Raw genomic sequence first — 20104 nt, 5'->3', positions numbered from 1 at the left:
GTCACTCACCGTGTTTCTTCTTTTGCCTTCAGGAGAAGAGAAGGGCGCCACAACCAGTCAAGCCTAAAAGAGAGGACTCAGTGTTAGTTGGAAACACCAGTCAAAGCCCCGTGAGGAACTTCCCCCCCGAGATCACTCACCCGAAGAGTTCCAGGGGCAAAGTCCAGTCTTACAGTCCCAACATTCTCCGGCCTGAGAGTTGATTTTAGATTTCCCTTCCCCATTTACCCAATTTTAATTAAATTAATAAAGCTTGTTTTAAATTTACTAACCTTCTCTCGTGTGTCTGGTCATTGGGGTGTTCTTGGGACCTCCTCGAGGTGGAAACTAGGGAGGGGCGTGACTCACGACATCTGTGGTCCGCTCCGACCTGTGACATATGCTTTAGAAATGTTTGAATAATTCCAGGACAGAGCTTTGCATTTGAATCTAGAGCCCTATTCGGAAGGGATTAGTTTTACAGGGGGGACCTCTGAGAAAATCGTGCTTCTCAGAGGTCATCTGTGTTTCTAATCCTGTCCGAATCGGCCATGTCTGTGTTTTGATGACATCCGTACAAATTCCAGAGCAATTTACCTACTGTTTTCCGCCAAACTCAGATGTCATCTGAGAAATTTAATCCCGTCCGGATGCAAATGTCTGTGTTTGCCCGCGATATCTTTTGAAAATGCGGGTCTTGTTGCCAAAGTGATCTGCCGTAAGGTCTACCTGAAAATGCGGGTCTTGTTGCCAAAGTGATCTGCCGTAAGGTCTACCGCATATATATATATATATATATATATATATATATATATATATATATATATATATATATATATAGATAGTACTTCCTGAGTCCCATTCATTCAGATATGGATGTTTTTTCCCCATTCGGCGAAATAAAATAATTAAATCAGGACGAGCTGAATATCAAACACTGTTGAGACTAAACACTGTAATATCAGTACCTTATAAGGTAAAGTCAAATTTATTTTGTTTAACTCCAGAATCGTAATGTTAAATCAGGGGCGCCGTTAGGGGGGGGGTGCAGAGTATGCAAGGCATATGGGCCCAAGAAAACGCTAGGGGGCCCCACAATCATCAATAAAAAATTTTCCAATTAGTTTTTTTTTTAATCGTACATACACACATATATTCTTAATAATAACAATGTGGTGAAATAAAATAAATTCCCTGTAAATAAAATTAAACTATTGATAATTAAAGTGCTGCGTGACCATGACGCTCGTCAACCAGCGCCATGACGTTGATGCAAAATTTAACTATGGACCGAAAGAAGCATTTGTCAGGCGCCCAAAAACGAAAACTCAAAAAAAGTAAAGAAGAAGAGGTAAAAAAAATGAAAAACTCTCTTACAAACTGGGTCTTTCCGAAAAATAAGCCAAATATTGGTGATGACGGCGGTAACACGCAATAAATATATGACAATCGCGATCGACTCAGTGAGGATGTTAGCACCGTGGGAGGGCAGCAGATCAGCGACGAACAACCGACAGTCTGCATGGAAGAAACAGCACAGAACAGCATTCAAGACATTAACAGAACCAGCGGAGTCGATCTCAAAAGAACCGGATTACAGGTTAGCGAGAGGGAGGCCACAATAATTGACTCTAATGTGCAAAACATTCCGGCTGCCGACAGTGAGAATAAAGCAGGACAGTCCATTAGCGGATCGTACACGCCCGCCACCAATGCCTCCGATGACAGCGAAAAAGGGCAATGTGAGGAAGCCGAGATGATGAGTGCTAATGTGTTGCTCAATCATGACGCAGATCCCTCAACCTGGCCTTGCCCGAGTAAAGTAAGTGATCCATTTCGTATAACGCTAACCAAGAATGGTCCTACAAAAGTACCTGACCCGTATCGTTCCCAAGATCGCAGCAGAATAACAGATGTTTTTCAAAAGCTTACTGCTTTAGACGATTAGCAAATGGTGAACGAGTAGAACGGGACTGGATGATGTTTTCCCACAAAGCAGACAAAGTTTACTGCTTTGCGTGCAAAGTTTTAGGTGGAGAAAAACCCAAAGCAACCGCTTTGTAAAAGGTTACGGTAACTGGCGATGTCTGTCAAGTAGATTACAGCAACACGAAACGGGGCATAACCACATTGACGCTTACTTAGCATGGAAAGAACTTGACAGTAGGTTAAGATTGGGACAATGTATCGACAATCAGCTACAAACTGCGATTGAAGAAGAAAAGTCGAGATGGAAGCAAGTGCTGACCAGGGTGCTGGATTGCATTTTATTTCTTGCAGAGAGGAACTTGCCTTTACGAGGTAAAAACGCAATCATTGGAAATCCGAGAAACGGAAACTTCCTTGGATTATTTGAGCTTTTAGCCTGATATGACACTGTAATGGCACAACATTTACAAAAAATAATGACAGAGAAAAAATGTACTTCATATTTAAGTTGGTGTACACAAAATGAATTCCTAAAATCCATTGCAGACTGTGTTTTACAGAAAATCAGTAAGCAAGTAAAAGACGCAAAATACTATGCTGTCGAGTTCGATTGCACGCCCGACATGTCCAAGCAAGAGCAAGCCTCAATCATAATTCGACACGCTGACACTGATGAAAACAAAGTGGCTAAGATAGAAGAATCATTTGTGGGCTTTTTCGCAGTTAATGACACAACAGGACAAGGGCTTGCGAAGACTTTAATTGCCACACTGGAAAACTTAGGGCTTGACCTTATGAATTGTCGGGGTCAGAGTTACGATAATGGATCAAATATGCGAGGGATTCATCAAGGGGTACAGGCTTTGATTAAAGGAATAGTCTACTCATTTTCAATATTAAAATATGTTATTACCTTAACTAAGAACTGTTGAATCATCCCTCTGTCATCTGTGTGTGTGCACGTAAGCGCTGGAGCGCGCTGCGACACTACGATAGCATTTAGCTTAGCCCCATTCATTCAATGGTACCATTTAGAGATAAAGTTAGAAGTGACCAAACACATCAACGTTTTTCCTATTTAAGACGAGTAGTTATACGAGCAAGTTTGGTGGTACAAAATAAAACATAGCGCTTTTCTAAGCAGATTTAAAAGAGGAACTATATTGTATGGCGTAATAGCACTTTTGGGAGTACTTCGACTCGCCTGAAAAGTCCGCTCCCCTTCTCACTCTCATAATTTGAGAGGGAGGGTGTTACTGCGCCGAGTCGAAGTACTCCCAAAAGTGCTATTACGCCATAAAATATAGTTCCTCTTTTAAATCCGCTTAGAAAAGCGCTATGTTTTATTTTGTACCACCAAACTTGCTCGTATAACTACTCGTCTTAAATAGGAAAAACGTTGATGTGTTTGGTCACTTCTAACTTTATCTCTAAATGGTACCATTGAATGAATGGGGCTAAGCTAAATGCTATCGTAGCGTCGCAGCGCTCCAGCGCTTACGTGCACACACACAGATGACAGAGGGATGATTCAACAGTTCTTAGTTAAGGTAATAACATATTTTAATATTGAAAATGAGTAGACTATTCCTTTAAAGAAAAAAATCCAAATGCATTGTTTATGCCATGTGCGAGTCACAGTCTCAATTTGCTATTGTGCGATGCTGCCTCTTCCAATAGAGCCTGTTTGAATTTTTTCGGAACTGTCCAAAGATTGTACACTATATTTGCATCATCAGTGAAACGCTGGGACACTCTGAAACGGTTCGTTGACATAACATTGAAATCCCTGAGCGATACGAGATGGGAGGCAAAGCTGGACTCGGTTAAAGCTCTGAGGTATCAGCTCGGTGGCGTACTTGACGCTTTGGAAAGCCTTGAGCAAGAGTGTAAAGATGGCAAAATTTCTTCAGAGCCACATGCACTGTCTAATGAAATACAGACTATGGAGTTTATGACTTGTCTTGTTATTTGGAATGACATGCTGACAGAAATCACATGTGCCAGCATCGGCATGCAGTCTGCCGAGATTTCGCTAGATACGGCTGTTTTGCTGATTGACAAACTGAAAAAGTTCATCTCCCAGTACAGATAGGATGGGTTTGAAAAGGCTGTGTCCGTTGCTCGTCTTTTAGCGACAGAGTTTGATTCTTCCACAGAGTTCGTACAGAAACGCAACAGAAAGCGCAAATCATTTCATGATGAATTACGCACTGGTGAACCAAATGACAAAGACGCGGACGTCCAACTCAGTTTCAAACAAACAGTGTTTTATGTTATGGTTGACACTATAAGCAGTGAACTTAACAGCAGATTTGATCATCTTGCCCTTATTTCGAAGAAATTTCGTTTTATTCTGCAAATGAATGAAATGCCAAAGGATGCCTTAGAGCAGGGGTGTCAAACATGCGGCCCGCGGGCCGGATACGGCCCGCAAAGCTGTCCAATCAGGCCCGCGTGATGATTTATACAGTATTATTAAATATTAAATACATATTTTAAAAACCCTTTTAGGCGGGTGTCTAGTTCGTTTTTAATATGAGAGACTTGCGGAAAGGAGCAAAACGCGGAACATAGACTAAACATGGTGCCCAAAAATCTTGCCGTTTTATTGTTACCGCTCCGCTAAAGTTCCACTGATTCCGGTGATCCACTTCGTGTTTTCTCGCCCGCTCCGCAGCATCTCTGTGTCCACTCTCTGCCTGGAGAGCGAAGACGACCGTTTTCGAAGTTCGTTGCACCTTCCCCAGGACGAAGCCCGGCCGAGTGGAGAGTACTGACCTTAAATCACTGAAGTGTGTGGAGTGCAGTGGGTGAGTCTATCTTTGACGTGTGTACACCTGAGGTTTGCAGTGTTGTGCAGTGTCCCTGTTGTCTGTGCTCACCCTCTAGGCCGAGAAAGACCCCTGTCGAAGGAAACGTGTGCGGTGTTGGAGGTGACCATTCATTTGTATGTACGCCCACTTGTAACTCCCGGCCCCTGTGTTCCCACCTGAAGGAGGTGAAGTCATAACCTCATAACCAAGAGGTGGTGTATGGTTTTCCCCATTTATTCACTGCCGTTAGTAACATTGCGAAGGAGGATTCTGTGTTTGTCTGTTACTAGTCCTATAGGTTTGAGCCTAAGGCTTTGCGTCATCAAGGGAGTATTGCCTGCGGTCAGAAGCGATCAGGCTGAACGTAGATTCAGGAAGTCCATGTGGTGAAGAAGTACCTACGATGAGTCATAACACATCCTCTCAAGTCTCCCCTCTGTTGAGAAGGCTGAGGCCTGGTGTTCATCACCCCGAGGGTCTGTTAGTAAAACTTACCCTGTGCCTTTGCATGACTATGACAGTTGCCATTGAACACGCCCCTGTACGCCCAACGTAAAGATCCAGTTGCCCTACTGAATATGTACCTGTCTCCACGAGCTAAAGCTACTTACCTTGAACTCACCCCTGTATGCCCAATGTGAAGATCCAGTTGCCCTACTGAATACGTACCTGTCGGCAAAAGCTAAAGCTACTTACCTTGAACTCGCCCCTGTATGCCCAACGTGAAGATCCAGTTGCCCTTCTGTAGATGTACCTGTAAGCCCAAGCTAAAGCTACTTACCTTGAATACGCCCCTGTATGCCCAGTGTAAAGATCCAGTTGCCCTACTGAATATGTACCTGCCTGTATGAGCTAAAGCTACTTACCTTGAATACGCCCCTATATGCCAAGTGTATAGACCCAGCTGCCCTATTAAATACGTACCTGCTGGTACGAGCTAAAGTTACTTACCTTGAATATGCCCCTGTATGCCCAGTGTAGAGATCCAGTGGTCCTACTGTATGCGCACCTGTACGCCCCAGCTGAAGTCACTTACCGCGAACACGCTCTTGTACGTCCAACGCGAAGACCCGGTTGTCCTACCGTGCGGTTCCCTGTAAGTCTAAGCCAAAAATCTACTCACCTCTGAATACTTACCTGTTCCTCTGGGTTATAGTGCTTGCTGTGCAGGATCCACTTGGAAGTTTCAGCGGTTTGGGACAAACGCCATCTGTGGATCGTCCAGGCACCCCATGAGCTGGGTTCTCGGAAGCGGACACCCGGATACAAGGTACTCACCTCACCTCCGCTCCACTTGTCACTCACCGTGTTTCTTCTTTTGCCTTCAGGAGAAGAGAAGGGCGCCACAACCAGTCAAGCCTAAAAGAGAGGACTCAGTGTTAGTTGGGAACACCAGTCAAAGCCCCGTGAGGAACTTCCCCCCCGAGATCACTCACCCGAAGAGTTCCAGGGGCAAAGTCCAGTCTTACAGTCCCAACATTCTCCGGCCTGAGAGTTGATTTTAGATTTCCCTTCCCCATTTACCCGATTTTAATTAAATTAATAAAGCTTGTTTTAAATTTACTAACCTTCTCTCGTGTGTCTGGTCATTGGGGTGTTCTTGGGACCTCCTCGAGGTGGAAACTAGGGAGGGGCGTGACTCACGACATCTGTGGTCCGCTCCGACCTGTGACATATGCTTTAGAAATGTTTGAATAATTCCAGGACAGAGCTTTGCATTTGAATCTAGAGCCCTATTCGGAAGGGATTAGTTTTACAGGGGGGACCTCTGAGAAAATCGTGCTTCTCAGAGGTCATCTGTGTTTCTAATCCTGTCCGAATCGGCCATGTCTGTGTTTTGATGACATCCGTACAAATTCCAGAGCAATTTACCTACTGTTTTCCGCCAAACTCAGATGTCATCTGAGAAATTTAATCCCGTCCGGATGCAAATGTCTGTGTTTGCCCGCGATATCTTTTGAAAATGCGGGTCTTGTTGCCAAAGTGATCTGCCGTAAGGTCTACCTGAAAATGCGGGTCTTGTTGCCAAAGTGATCTGCCGTAAGGTCTACCGCATATATATATATATATATATATATATATATATATATATAGATATATATATATAGATAGTACTTCCTGAGTCCCATTCATTCAGATATGGATGTTTTTTCCCCATTCGGCGAAATAAAATAATTAAATCAGGACGAGCTGAATATCAAACACTGTTGAGACTAAACACTGTAATATCAGTACCTTATAAGGTAAAGTCAAATTTATTTTGTTTAACTCCAGAATCGTAATGTTAAATCAGGGGCGCCGTTAGGGGGGGGGGTGCAGAGTATGCAAGGCATATGGGCCCAAGAAAACGCTAGGGGGCCCCACAATCATCAATAAAAAATTTTCCAATTAGTTTTTTTTTTAATCGTACATACACACATATATTCTTAATAATAACAATGTGGTGAAATAAAATAAATTCCCTGTAAATAAAATTAAACTATTGATAATTAAAGTGCTGCGTGACCATGACGCTCGTCAACCAGCGCCATGACGTTGATGCAAAATTTAACTATGGACCGAAAGAAGCATTTGTCAGGCGCCCAAAAACGAAAACTCAAAAAAAGTAAGGAAGAAGAGGTAAAAAAAATGAAAAACTCTCTTACAAACTGGGTCTTTCCGAAAAATAAGCCAAATATTGGTGATGACGGCGGTAACACGCAATAAATATATGACAATTGCGATCGACTCAGTGAGGATGTTAGCACCGTGGGAGGGCAGCAGATCAGCGACGAACAACCGACAGTCTGCATGGAAGAAACAGCACAGAACAGCATTCAAGACATTAACAGAACCAGCGGAGTCGATCTCAAAAGAACCGGATTACAGGTTAGCGAGAGGGAGGCCACAATAATTGACTCTAATGTGCAAAACATTCCGGCTGCCGACAGTGAGAATAAAGCAGGACAGTCCATTAGCGGATCGTACACGCCCGCCACCAATGCCTCCGATGACAGCGAAAAAGGGCAATGTGAGGAAGCCGAGATGATGAGTGCTAATGTGTTGCTCAATCATGACGCAGATCCCTCAACCTGGCCTTGCCCGAGTAAAGTAAGTGATCCATTTCGTATAACGCTAACCAAGAATGGTCCTACAAAAGTACCTGACCCGTATCGTTCCCAAGATCGCAGCAGAATAACAGATGTTTTTCAAAAGCTTACTGCTTTAGACGATTAGCAAATGGTGAACGAGTAGAACGGGACTGGATGATGTTTTCCCACAAAGCAGACAAAGTTTACTGCTTTGCGTGCAAAGTTTTAGGTGGAGAAAAACCCAAAGCAACCGCTTTGTAAAAGGTTACGGTAACTGGCGATGTCTGTCAAGTAGATTACAGCAACACGAAACGGGGCATAACCACATTGACGCTTACTTAGCATGGAAAGAACTTGACAGTAGGTTAAGATTGGGACAATGTATCGACAATCAGCTACAAACTGCGATTGAAGAAGAAAAGTCGAGATGGAAGCAAGTGCTGACCAGGGTGCTGGATTGCATTTTATTTCTTGCAGAGAGGAACTTGCCTTTACGAGGTAAAAACGCAATCATTGGAAATCCGAGAAACGGAAACTTCCTTGGATTATTTGAGCTTTTAGCCTGATATGACACTGTAATGGCACAACATTTACAAAAAATAATGACAGAGAAAAAATGTACTTCATATTTAAGTTGGTGTACACAAAATGAATTCCTAAAATCCATTGCAGACTGTGTTTTACAGAAAATCAGTAAGCAAGTAAAAGACGCAAAATACTATGCTGTCGAGTTCGATTGCACGCCCGACATGTCCAAGCAAGAGCAAGCCTCAATCATAATTCGACACGCTGACACTGATGAAAACAAAGTGGCTAAGATAGAAGAATCATTTGTGGGCTTTTTCGCAGTTAATGACACAACAGGACAAGGGCTTGCGAAGACTTTAATTGCCACACTGGAAAACTTAGGGCTTGACCTTATGAATTGTCGGGGTCAGAGTTACGATAATGGATCAAATATGCGAGGGATTCATCAAGGGGTACAGGCTTTGATTAAAGGAATAGTCTACTCATTTTCAATATTAAAATATGTTATTACCTTAACTAAGAACTGTTGAATCATCCCTCTGTCATCTGTGTGTGTGCACGTAAGCGCTGGAGCGCGCTGCGACACTACGATAGCATTTAGCTTAGCCCCATTCATTCAATGGTACCATTTAGAGATAAAGTTAGAAGTGACCAAACACATCAACGTTTTTCCTATTTAAGACGAGTAGTTATACGAGCAAGTTTGGTGGTACAAAATAAAACATAGCGCTTTTCTAAGCAGATTTAAAAGAGGAACTATATTGTATGGCGTAATAGCACTTTTGGGAGTACTTCGACTCGCCTGAAAAGTCCGCTCCCCTTCTCACTCTCATAATTTGAGAGGGAGGGTGTTACTGCGCCGAGTCGAAGTACTCCCAAAAGTGCTATTACGCCATAAAATATAGTTCCTCTTTTAAATCCGCTTAGAAAAGCGCTATGTTTTATTTTGTACCACCAAACTTGCTCGTATAACTACTCGTCTTAAATAGGAAAAACGTTGATGTGTTTGGTCACTTCTAACTTTATCTCTAAATGGTACCATTGAATGAATGGGGCTAAGCTAAATGCTATCGTAGCGTCGCAGCGCTCCAGCGCTTACGTGCACACACACAGATGACAGAGGGATGATTCAACAGTTCTTAGTTAAGGTAATAACATATTTTAATATTGAAAATGAGTAGACTATTCCTTTAAAGAAAAAAATCCAAATGCATTGTTTATGCCATGTGCGAGTCACAGTCTCAATTTGCTATTGTGCGATGCTGCCTCTTCCAATAGAGCCTGTTTGAATTTTTTCGGAACTGTCCAAAGATTGTACACTATATTTGCATCATCAGTGAAACGCTGGGACACTCTGAAACGGTTCGTTGACATAACATTGAAATCCCTGAGCGATACGAGATGGGAGGCAAAGCTGGACTCGGTTAAAGCTCTGAGGTATCAGCTCGGTGGCGTACTTGACGCTTTGGAAAGCCTTGAGCAAGAGTGTAAAGATGGCAAAATTTCTTCAGAGCCACATGCACTGTCTAATGAAATACAGACTATGGAGTTTATGACTTGTCTTGTTATTTGGAATGACATGCTGACAGAAATCACATGTGCCAGCATCGGCATGCAGTCTGCCGAGATTTCGCTAGATACGGCTGTTTTGCTGATTGACAAACTGAAAAAGTTCATCTCCCAGTACAGATAGGATGGGTTTGAAAAGGCTGTGTCCGTTGCTCGTCTTTTAGCGACAGAGTTTGATTCTTCCACAGAGTTCGTACAGAAACGCAACAGAAAGCGCAAATCATTTCATGATGAATTACGCACTGGTGAACCAAATGACAAAGACGCGGACGTCCAACTCAGTTTCAAACAAACAGTGTTTTATGTTATGGTTGACACTATAAGCAGTGAACTTAACAGCAGATTTGATCATCTTGCCCTTATTTCGAAGAAATTTCGTTTTATTCTGCAAATGAATGAAATGCCAAAGGATGCCTTAGAGCAGGGGTGTCAAACATGCGGCCCGCGGGCCGGATACGGCCCGCAAAGCTGTCCAATCAGGCCCGCGTGATGATTTATACAGTATTATTAAATATTAAATACATATTTTAAAAACCCTTTTAGGCGGGTGTCTAGTTCGTTTTTAATATGAGAGACTTGCGGAAAGGAGCAAAACGCGGAACATAGACTAAACATGGTGCCCAAAAATCTTGCCGTTTTATTGTTACCGCTCCGCTAAAGTTCCACTGATTCCGGTGATCCACTTCGTGTTTTCTCGCCCGCTCCGCAGCATCTCTGTGTCCACTCTCTGCCTGGAGAGCGAAGACGACCGTTTTCGAAGTTCGTTGCACCTTCCCCAGGACGAAGCCCGGCCGAGTGGAGAGTACTGACCTTAAATCACTGAAGTGTGTGGAGTGCAGTGGGTGAGTCTATCTTTGACGTGTGTACACCTGAGGTTTGCAGTGTTGTGCAGTGTCCCTGTTGTCTGTGCTCACCCTCTAGGCCGAGAAAGACCCCTGTCGAAGGAAACGTGTGCGGTGTTGGAGGTGACCATTCATTTGTATGTACGCCCACTTGTAACTCCCGGCCCCTGTGTTCCCACCTGAAGGAGGTGAAGTCATAACCTCATAACCAAGAGGTGGTGTATGGTTTTCCCCATTTATTCACTGCCGTTAGTAACATTGCGAAGGAGGATTCTGTGTTTGTCTGTTACTAGTCCTATAGGTTTGAGCCTAAGGCTTTGCGTCATCAAGGGAGTATTGCCTGCGGTCAGAAGCGATCAGGCTGAACGTAGATTCAGGAAGTCCATGTGGTGAAGAAGTACCTACGATGAGTCATAACACATCCTCTCAAGTCTCCCCTCTGTTGAGAAGGCTGAGGCCTGGTGTTCATCACCCCGAGGGTCTGTTAGTAAAACTTACCCTGTGCCTTTGCATGACTATGACAGTTGCCATTGAACACGCCCCTGTACGCCCAACGTAAAGATCCAGTTGCCCTACTGAATATGTACCTGTCTCCACGAGCTAAAGCTACTTACCTTGAACTCACCCCTGTATGCCCAATGTGAAGATCCAGTTGCCCTACTGAATACGTACCTGTCGGCAAAAGCTAAAGCTACTTACCTTGAACTCGCCCCTGTATGCCCAACGTGAAGATCCAGTTGCCCTTCTGTAGATGTACCTGTAAGCCCAAGCTAAAGCTACTTACCTTGAATACGCCCCTGTATGCCCAGTGTAAAGATCCAGTTGCCCTACTGAATATGTACCTGCCTGTATGAGCTAAAGCTACTTACCTTGAATACGCCCCTATATGCCAAGTGTATAGACCCAGCTGCCCTATTAAATACGTACCTGCTGGTACGAGCTAAAGTTACTTACCTTGAATATGCCCCTGTATGCCCAGTGTAGAGATCCAGTGGTCCTACTGTATGCGCACCTGTACGCCCCAGCTGAAGTCACTTACCGCGAACACGCTCTTGTACGTCCAACGCGAAGACCCGGTTGTCCTACCGTGCGGTTCCCTGTAAGTCTAAGCCAAAAATCTACTCACCTCTGAATACTTACCTGTTCCTCTGGGTTATAGTGCTTGCTGTGCAGGATCCACTTGGAAGTTTCAGCGGTTTGGGACAAACGCCATCTGTGGATCGTCCAGGCACCCCATGAGCTGGGTTCTCGGAAGCGGACACCCGGATACAAGGTACTCACCTCACCTCCGCTCCACTTGTCACTCACCGTGTTTCTTCTTTTGCCTTCAGGAGAAGAGAAGGGCGCCACAACCAGTCAAGCCTAAAAGAGAGGACTCAGTGTTAGTTGGGAACACCAGTCAAAGCCCCGTGAGGAACTTCCCCCCCGAGATCACTCACCCGAAGAGTTCCAGGGGCAAAGTCCAGTCTTACAGTCCCAACATTCTCCGGCCTGAGAGTTGATTTTAGATTTCCCTTCCCCATTTACCCGATTTTAATTAAATTAATAAAGCTTGTTTTAAATTTACTAACCTTCTCTCGTGTGTCTGGTCATTGGGGTGTTCTTGGGACCTCCTCGAGGTGGAAACTAGGGAGGGGCGTGACTCACGACATCTGTGGTCCGCTCCGACCTGTGACATATGCTTTAGAAATGTTTGAATAATTCCAGGACAGAGCTTTGCATTTGAATCTAGAGCCCTATTCGGAAGGGATTAGTTTTACAGGGGGGACCTCTGAGAAAATCGTGCTTCTCAGAGGTCATCTGTGTTTCTAATCCTGTCCGAATCGGCCATGTCTGTGTTTTGATGACATCCGTACAAATTCCAGAGCAATTTACCTACTGTTTTCCGCCAAACTCAGATGTCATCTGAGAAATTTAATCCCGTCCGGATGCAAATGTCTGTGTTTGCCCGCGATATCTTTTGAAAATGCGGGTCTTGTTGCCAAAGTGATCTGCCGTAAGGTCTACCTGAAAATGCGGGTCTTGTTGCCAAAGTGATCTGCCGTAAGGTCTACCGCATATATATATATATATATATATATATATATATATAGATATATATATATAGATAGTACTTCCTGAGTCCCATTCATTCAGATATGGATGTTTTTTCCCCATTCGGCGAAATAAAATAATTAAATCAGGACGAGCTGAATATCAAACACTGTTGAGACTAAACACTGTAATATCAGTACCTTATAAGGTAAAGTCAAATTTATTTTGTTTAACTCCAGAATCGTAATGTTAAATCAGGGGCGCCGTTAGGGGGGGGGTGCAGAGTATGCAAGGCATATGGGCCCAAGAAAACGCTAGGGGGCCCCACAATCATCAATAAAAAATTTTCCAATTAGTTTTTTTTTTAATCGTACATACACACATATATTCTTAATAATAACAATGTGGTGAAATAAAATAAATTCCCTGTAAATAAAATTAAACTATTGATAATTAAAGTGCTGCGTGACCATGACGCTCGTCAACCAGCGCCATGACGTTGATGCAAAATTTAACTATGGACCGAAAGAAGCATTTGTCAGGCGCCCAAAAACGAAAACTCAAAAAAAGTAAAGAAGAAGAGGTAAAAAAAATGAAAAACTCTCTTACAAACTGGGTCTTTCCGAAAAATAAGCCAAATATTGGTGATGACGGCGGTAACACGCAATAAATATATGACAATCGCGATCGACTCAGTGAGGATGTTAGCACCGTGGGAGGGCAGCAGATCAGCGACGAACAACCGACAGTCTGCATGGAAGAAACAGCACAGAACAGCATTCAAGACATTAACAGAACCAGCGGAGTCGATCTCAAAAGAACCGGATTACAGGTTAGCGAGAGGGAGGCCACAATAATTGACTCTAATGTGCAAAACATTCCGGCTGCCGACAGTGAGAATAAAGCAGGACAGTCCATTAGCGGATCGTACACGCCCGCCACCAATGCCTCCGATGACAGCGAAAAAGGGCAATGTGAGGAAGCCGAGATGATGAGTGCTAATGTGTTGCTCAATCATGACGCAGATCCCTCAACCTGGCCTTGCCCGAGTAAAGTAAGTGATCCATTTCGTATAACGCTAACCAAGAATGGTCCTACAAAAGTACCTGACCCGTATCGTTCCCAAGATCGCAGCAGAATAACAGATGTTTTTCAAAAGCTTACTGCTTTAGACGATTAGCAAATGGTGAACGAGTAGAACGGGACTGGATGATGTTTTCCCACAAAGCAGACAAAGTTTACTGCTTTGCGTGCAAAGTTTTAGGTGGAGAAAAACCCAAAGCAACCGCTTTGTAAAAGGTTACGGTAACTGGCGATGTCTGTCAAGTAGATTACAGCAACACGAAACGGGGCATAACCACATTGACGCTTACTTAGCATGGAAAGAACTTGACAGTAGGTTAAGATTGGGACAATGTATCGACAATCAGCTACAAACTGCGATTGAAGAAGAAAAGTCGAGATGGAAGCAAGTGCTGACCAGGGTGCTGGATTGCATTTTATTTCTTGCAGAGAGGAACTTGCCTTTACGAGGTAAAAACGCAATCATTGGAAATCCGAGAAACGGAAACTTCCTTGGATTATTTGAGCTTTTAGCCTGATATGACACTGTAATGGCACAACATTTACAAAAAATAATGACAGAGAAAAAATGTACTTCATATTTAAGTTGGTGTACACAAAATGAATTCCTAAAATCCATTGCAGACTGTGTTTTACAGAAAATCAGTAAGCAAGTAAAAGACGCAAAATACTATGCTGTCGAGTTCGATTGCACGCCCGACATGTCCAAGCAAGAGCAAGCCTCAATCATAATTCGACACGCTGACACTGATGAAAACAAAGTGGCTAAGATAGAAGAATCATTTGTGGGCTTTTTCGCAGTTAATGACACAACAGGACAAGGGCTTGCGAAGACTTTAATTGCCACACTGGAAAACTTAGGGCTTGACCTTATGAATTGTCGGGGTCAGAGTTACGATAATGGATCAAATATGCGAGGGATTCATCAAGGGGTACAGGCTTTGATTAAAGGAATAGTCTACTCATTTTCAATATTAAAATATGTTATTACCTTAACTAAGAACTGTTGAATCATCCCTCTGTCATCTGTGTGTGTGCACGTAAGCGCTGGAGCGCGCTGCGACACTACGATAGCATTTAGCTTAGCCCCATTCATTCAATGGTACCATTTAGAGATAAAGTTAGAAGTGACCAAACACATCAACGTTTTTCCTATTTAAGACGAGTAGTTATACGAGCAAGTTTGGTGGTACAAAATAAAACATAGCGCTTTTCTAAGCAGATTTAAAAGAGGAACTATATTGTATGGCGTAATAGCACTTTTGGGAGTACTTCGACTCGCCTGAAAAGTCCGCTCCCCTTCTCACTCTCATAATTTGAGAGGGAGGGTGTTACTGCGCCGAGTCGAAGTACTCCCAAAAGTGCTATTACGCCATACAATATAGTTCCTCTTTTAAATCTGCTTAGAAAAGCGCTATGTTTTATTTTGTACCACCAAACTTGCTCGTATAACTACTCGTCTTAAATAGGAAAAACGTTGATGTGTTTGGTCACTTCTAACTTTATCTCTAAATGGTACCATTGAATGAATGGGGCTAAGCTAAATGCTATCGTAGCGTCGCAGCGCTCCAGCGCTTACGTGCACACACACAGATGACAGAGGGATGATTCAACAGTTCTTAGTTAAGGTAATAACATATTTTAATATTGAAAATGAGTAGACTATTCCTTTAAAGAAAAAAATCCAAATGCATTGTTTATGCCATGTGCGAGTCACAGTCTCAATTTGCTATTGTGCGATGCTGCCTCTTCCAATAGAGCCTGTTTGAATTTTTTCGGAACTGTCCAAAGATTGTACACTATATTTGCATCATCAGTGAAACGCTGGGACACTCTGAAACGGTTCGTTGACATAACATTGAAATCCCTGAGCGATACGAGATGGGAGGCAAAGCTGGACTCGGTTAAAGCTCTGAGGTATCAGCTCGGTGGCGTACTTGACGCTTTGGAAAGCCTTGAGCAAGAGTGTAAAGATGGCAAAATTTCTTCAGAGCCACATGCACTGTCTAATGAAATACAGACTATGGAGTTTATGACTTGTCTTGTTATTTGGAATGACATGCTGACAGAAATCACATGTGCCAGCATCGGCATGCAGTCTGCCGAGATTTCGCTAGATACGGCTGTTTTGCTGATTGACAAACTGAAAAAGTTCATCTCCCAGTACAGATAGGATGGGTTTGAAAAGGCTGTGTCCGTTGCTCGTCTTTTAGCGACAGAGTTTGATTCTTCCACAGAGTTCGTACAGAAACGCAACAGAAAGCGCAAATCATTTCATGATGAATTACGCACTGGTGAACCAAATGACAAAGACGCGGACGTCCAACTCAGTTTCAAACAAACAGTGTTTTATGTTATGGTTGACACTATAAGCAGTGAACTTAACAGCAGATTTGATCATCTTGCCCTTATTTCGAAGAAATTTCGTTTTATTCTGCAAATGAATGAAATGCCAAAGGATGCCTTAGAGCAGGGGTGTCAAACATGCGGCCCGCGGGCCGGATACGGCCCGCAAAGCTGTCCAATCAGGCCCGCGTGATGATTTATACAGTATTATTAAATATTAAATACATATTTTAAAAACCCTTTTAGGCGGGTGTCTAGTTCGTTTTTAATATGAGAGACTTGCGGAAAGGAGCAAAACGCGGAACATAGACTAAACATGGTGCCCAAAAATCTTGCCGTTTTATTGTTACCGCTCCGCTAAAGTTCCACTGATTCCGGTGATCCACTTCGTGTTTTCTCGCCCGCTCCGCAGCATCTCTGTGTCCACTCTCTGCCTGGAGAGCGAAGACGACCGTTTTCGAAGTTCGTTGCATTAACAGGTAGATTCATTACATTATATCAGTTGTTAAACCGCAGAATTAGTAATTTGTAAGTATGTTTATGTATTTCTTCCGGTAATGATTTGTTGTCAGTGTTCAAAAAGTGCTAACATCTTAGCAAGCTAACAAAAACAAAATATCCACATTCTTATTAACGTTACAATGCTTGTCTAATCGATTTAATGTTCCCGATCAGATCTAAGTTAATATAAACACTAAATTTGCTGTTGTTGGCACACTTTGTAGACAAAAAATAAAAAAAACACCAATGCCTTCACAAAATAACGACAGAGAACGGAAAGAGAGGCTTTTAGCAGCAGTTCAACATTGCAAACATGGATTCAAAGCTCCATCAAGCCAGCAGGTAAATCATATTGAATATTTAGCAGATTGTCACACTTTAATTCTTGTTATTATATTTCCCATTATAATCACATGTCTAAGTTGATGCTAGTAATATAATACATAATATTTATAATACTTTATTAAAACCATAATAATAGTACCACCCCCCATAGTGCCATTTTTGGTTTGGGCCACTGCCCCATCTAGCATTTTCTAAATGACTGTTCTCATTACAAATATATTCCAAAGAAAAGTGAATGGTTTATAAATAATTTTGGCATTAAGACAAAAGAAGTTAAATTAAAGCTTTTCAACCTATAAGGCCAGTGGGTTTTGTTCAGATGTAAATTTGTGTGTATAATATACAGTATAAGTGTGACCTTATGAAAATGTAGTTTTCACAGAGCTGTGTGTTTCTCTGGTTTTTTTGCTAAACAAACTAATTAATTGGTTTGTTAAGTTAATTTTAACACAATTATCAGCACACTAAGGTTTAAAAAAATTATCCGGCCCGCACTTCATGGCGTTATTTACCATCCGGCCCACAGCCTAAAATGAGTTTGACACCCCTGCCTTAGAGGAATCGGCAAGGTGCTATGCAGCAACATCGCGGGATGTTTTGAAAGACTTAATTCAAGAAGTCTGCAGTGCAAGTGGTCTTCTGTTTGACTGCAAAAGCGCACTTGAAAAACTAAACTTTATACTCAAGAGAAACCTTGAATCTGTATTCCCAAATTTGGTTGTTGCATTGAGAGTGTTTCTTACTTTGCCGGTCACCGTAGCATCTGCAGAGAGATCATTCAGTAAACTAAAACTCATAATTCAAAATTATTTACGATCTACAATGGACCAAGACCGGTTATCGCATCTTGCGGTCATATCAATTGAGCACAAAGTAGCACGGTCTACACCCTTTGATACAATTTGAGAGAAATGGGCAAGCATGAAATCAAGACGTGCCCGAATTTAAATGGGTGTGTTACAGCCTACAGTAGCCAACCTTTTAATATTTCTGAAAGGTTTTCATTTTTAAATATATAAAGCTATCTTGTATATTGCTCTTTTTGAAGCTTTTCCAAGTGTAAGACTTATAAAAACTGTTACAAGTTATGTGTTATATTTATTAGGGATGTCCCGATCACGTTTTTTTGCCCTCGAGTCCGAGTCATTTGATTTTGAGTATCTACCGATACCGAGTCCCGATCCGATACTTCTATAATACATAAAAAAAGAAGAGCGAAAAAACAGAACCATGATGTTCCTTATGTCATGCCGCACACATTGCTGTTTCTGTGTGGAGTCAAAAGAGTCTAACTCTGTGCCAGTGCATAACTATTGATGTGTTAAAAAATAATGAATATATACTATATATGTTCAGGGGTTAAATTGGGGTTTGTTTTGTGGGGAGGAATTGTTAGAAGGGAGGGTTCGAGGGGTAACATGTTTAATCCTGATGACAGCAAAGCCACTGGTGTGTTTCAATGACATTTTGGACCTCTGATAGGATTTTATAAGTTTCAGTTTTAAAGCTGTGCCACAGGTGGACCCAAACTTTAAAACCTGAACTTTAAATTATGCAAATCTATGAGTCTGACACCTTATATGCATTTTTTGCACATGTCATTATGCACAATTGATCAAACTTTTAAAGGAAGTTATAAGAATCAACCTGCTTGACTAATTCTAGGCATAAGATAGGCTACCCAAAAAGACAGTTAGTCGGTTAATATGTTACATTTCTCTGCTTTTATTCTTGCTACCGCCCAAATTAAATGTACCAATGTTTTACTGAAAATAGGTAGGAAAATATATTTCTCTGACGATGAGTGTTGAAAAATACTGAAATAAAGAAAATGAATTTATTTCGTTTGTACAGTTGTACAGTAGCTTACGCTGTTGTTATGCAGGTGTTTATATGTTTTCTAATGGAATGTTTTATTAAGAATATGATTTTTTTTAACTTTGTGAGAGTGTTTACTCCTAAATAAAAAGACGGTGATTTGTCTACAGACTGCAAGTTAAAATGTGTTTTAAAGCGCGTTGTGGTATTTAGTCGGTTGATATGTTACATTTCTCTGCTTTTATTCAGCTGTCTTTTTGAAAATCTTTTATTAGAAAATAAAATAGGTGAGTGATATCGTTGTGTGAGACATTATCAAATTTCTTTAACATATAACAACAAGTAGCAACGCACGCACGCACATATATATATATATATATATATTCTGTCTTGCATACCCCCCTTAAAACGGTTAATTGCGCCCCTGTGTTAAATAATAAAGATAATAAATTGTTATTAATCATTATTTCTTCAATTTGTTGGGTTTATTATAAGCAGCCAGTTATATAAAACACGTAGGCTACTTAAGTAGGATTTGTATAAGTTCTTTTGATTTGTTAAAATTTATAAAGCAAAATATTATACCTTACAAACACGCATATCCAGAGCACGTGCACTTCTGCAATGCCCAAACACATGAAACAGACACTCCCATCTCTAGAATACCCTGAGAATTTTAATCCCGTCCCTAACGGTACATTAAATCACATACGTCGCAGGGGACATGTTGAAACTCAAACGTTGTTTGGAAAACTAATCCCATCCGAAAAGTGCTTAGGACTGATTTCTTAAAGCAAGATCAATGTAGTTGTTGTTTATTTTATTTAGATAATTTACTACATAACATTGTTCTGCTTTGAATGTAGTTTTCATTGTTGCTTATATGTTGTTTATTTTATTTGCTCATATTTCCCTAATGCATGTTGGTCTTATATTGTTTTCTCTGTATATTTATCAATTTAAAAAGCATTGTTTATGTATGCAACTTTTAATATTTCTGTATAATATTGTTTTGTGATTGTGACATTTGTGGATTGTTCAGGGTTTTTTATTAAATAAACATAGTAGTTGTATGGGGCCAGCATTCGTCAAACTTTTATGACCCCCTCCCCCACCCGCTGACAGGTCGTGTTTGACAGCTCGTGTTTGACAGGGGGTGGGACAATCAATCAACCGGTGTACAAGCTGTCAACTTTAGACAGCGAGTGTGTGGTCGTTTATGACATGTCATTTAGTGGTTTGT

The sequence above is a fragment of the Paramisgurnus dabryanus genome, chromosome 11 (genome assembly GCF_030506205.2).
Source record: "Paramisgurnus dabryanus chromosome 11, PD_genome_1.1, whole genome shotgun sequence".
Classification (NCBI taxonomy): Eukaryota; Metazoa; Chordata; class Actinopteri; order Cypriniformes; family Cobitidae; genus Paramisgurnus; species Paramisgurnus dabryanus.
The sequence above is the reverse complement of the archived record's forward strand: the minus strand, read 5'-3'. Positions refer to the sequence as shown.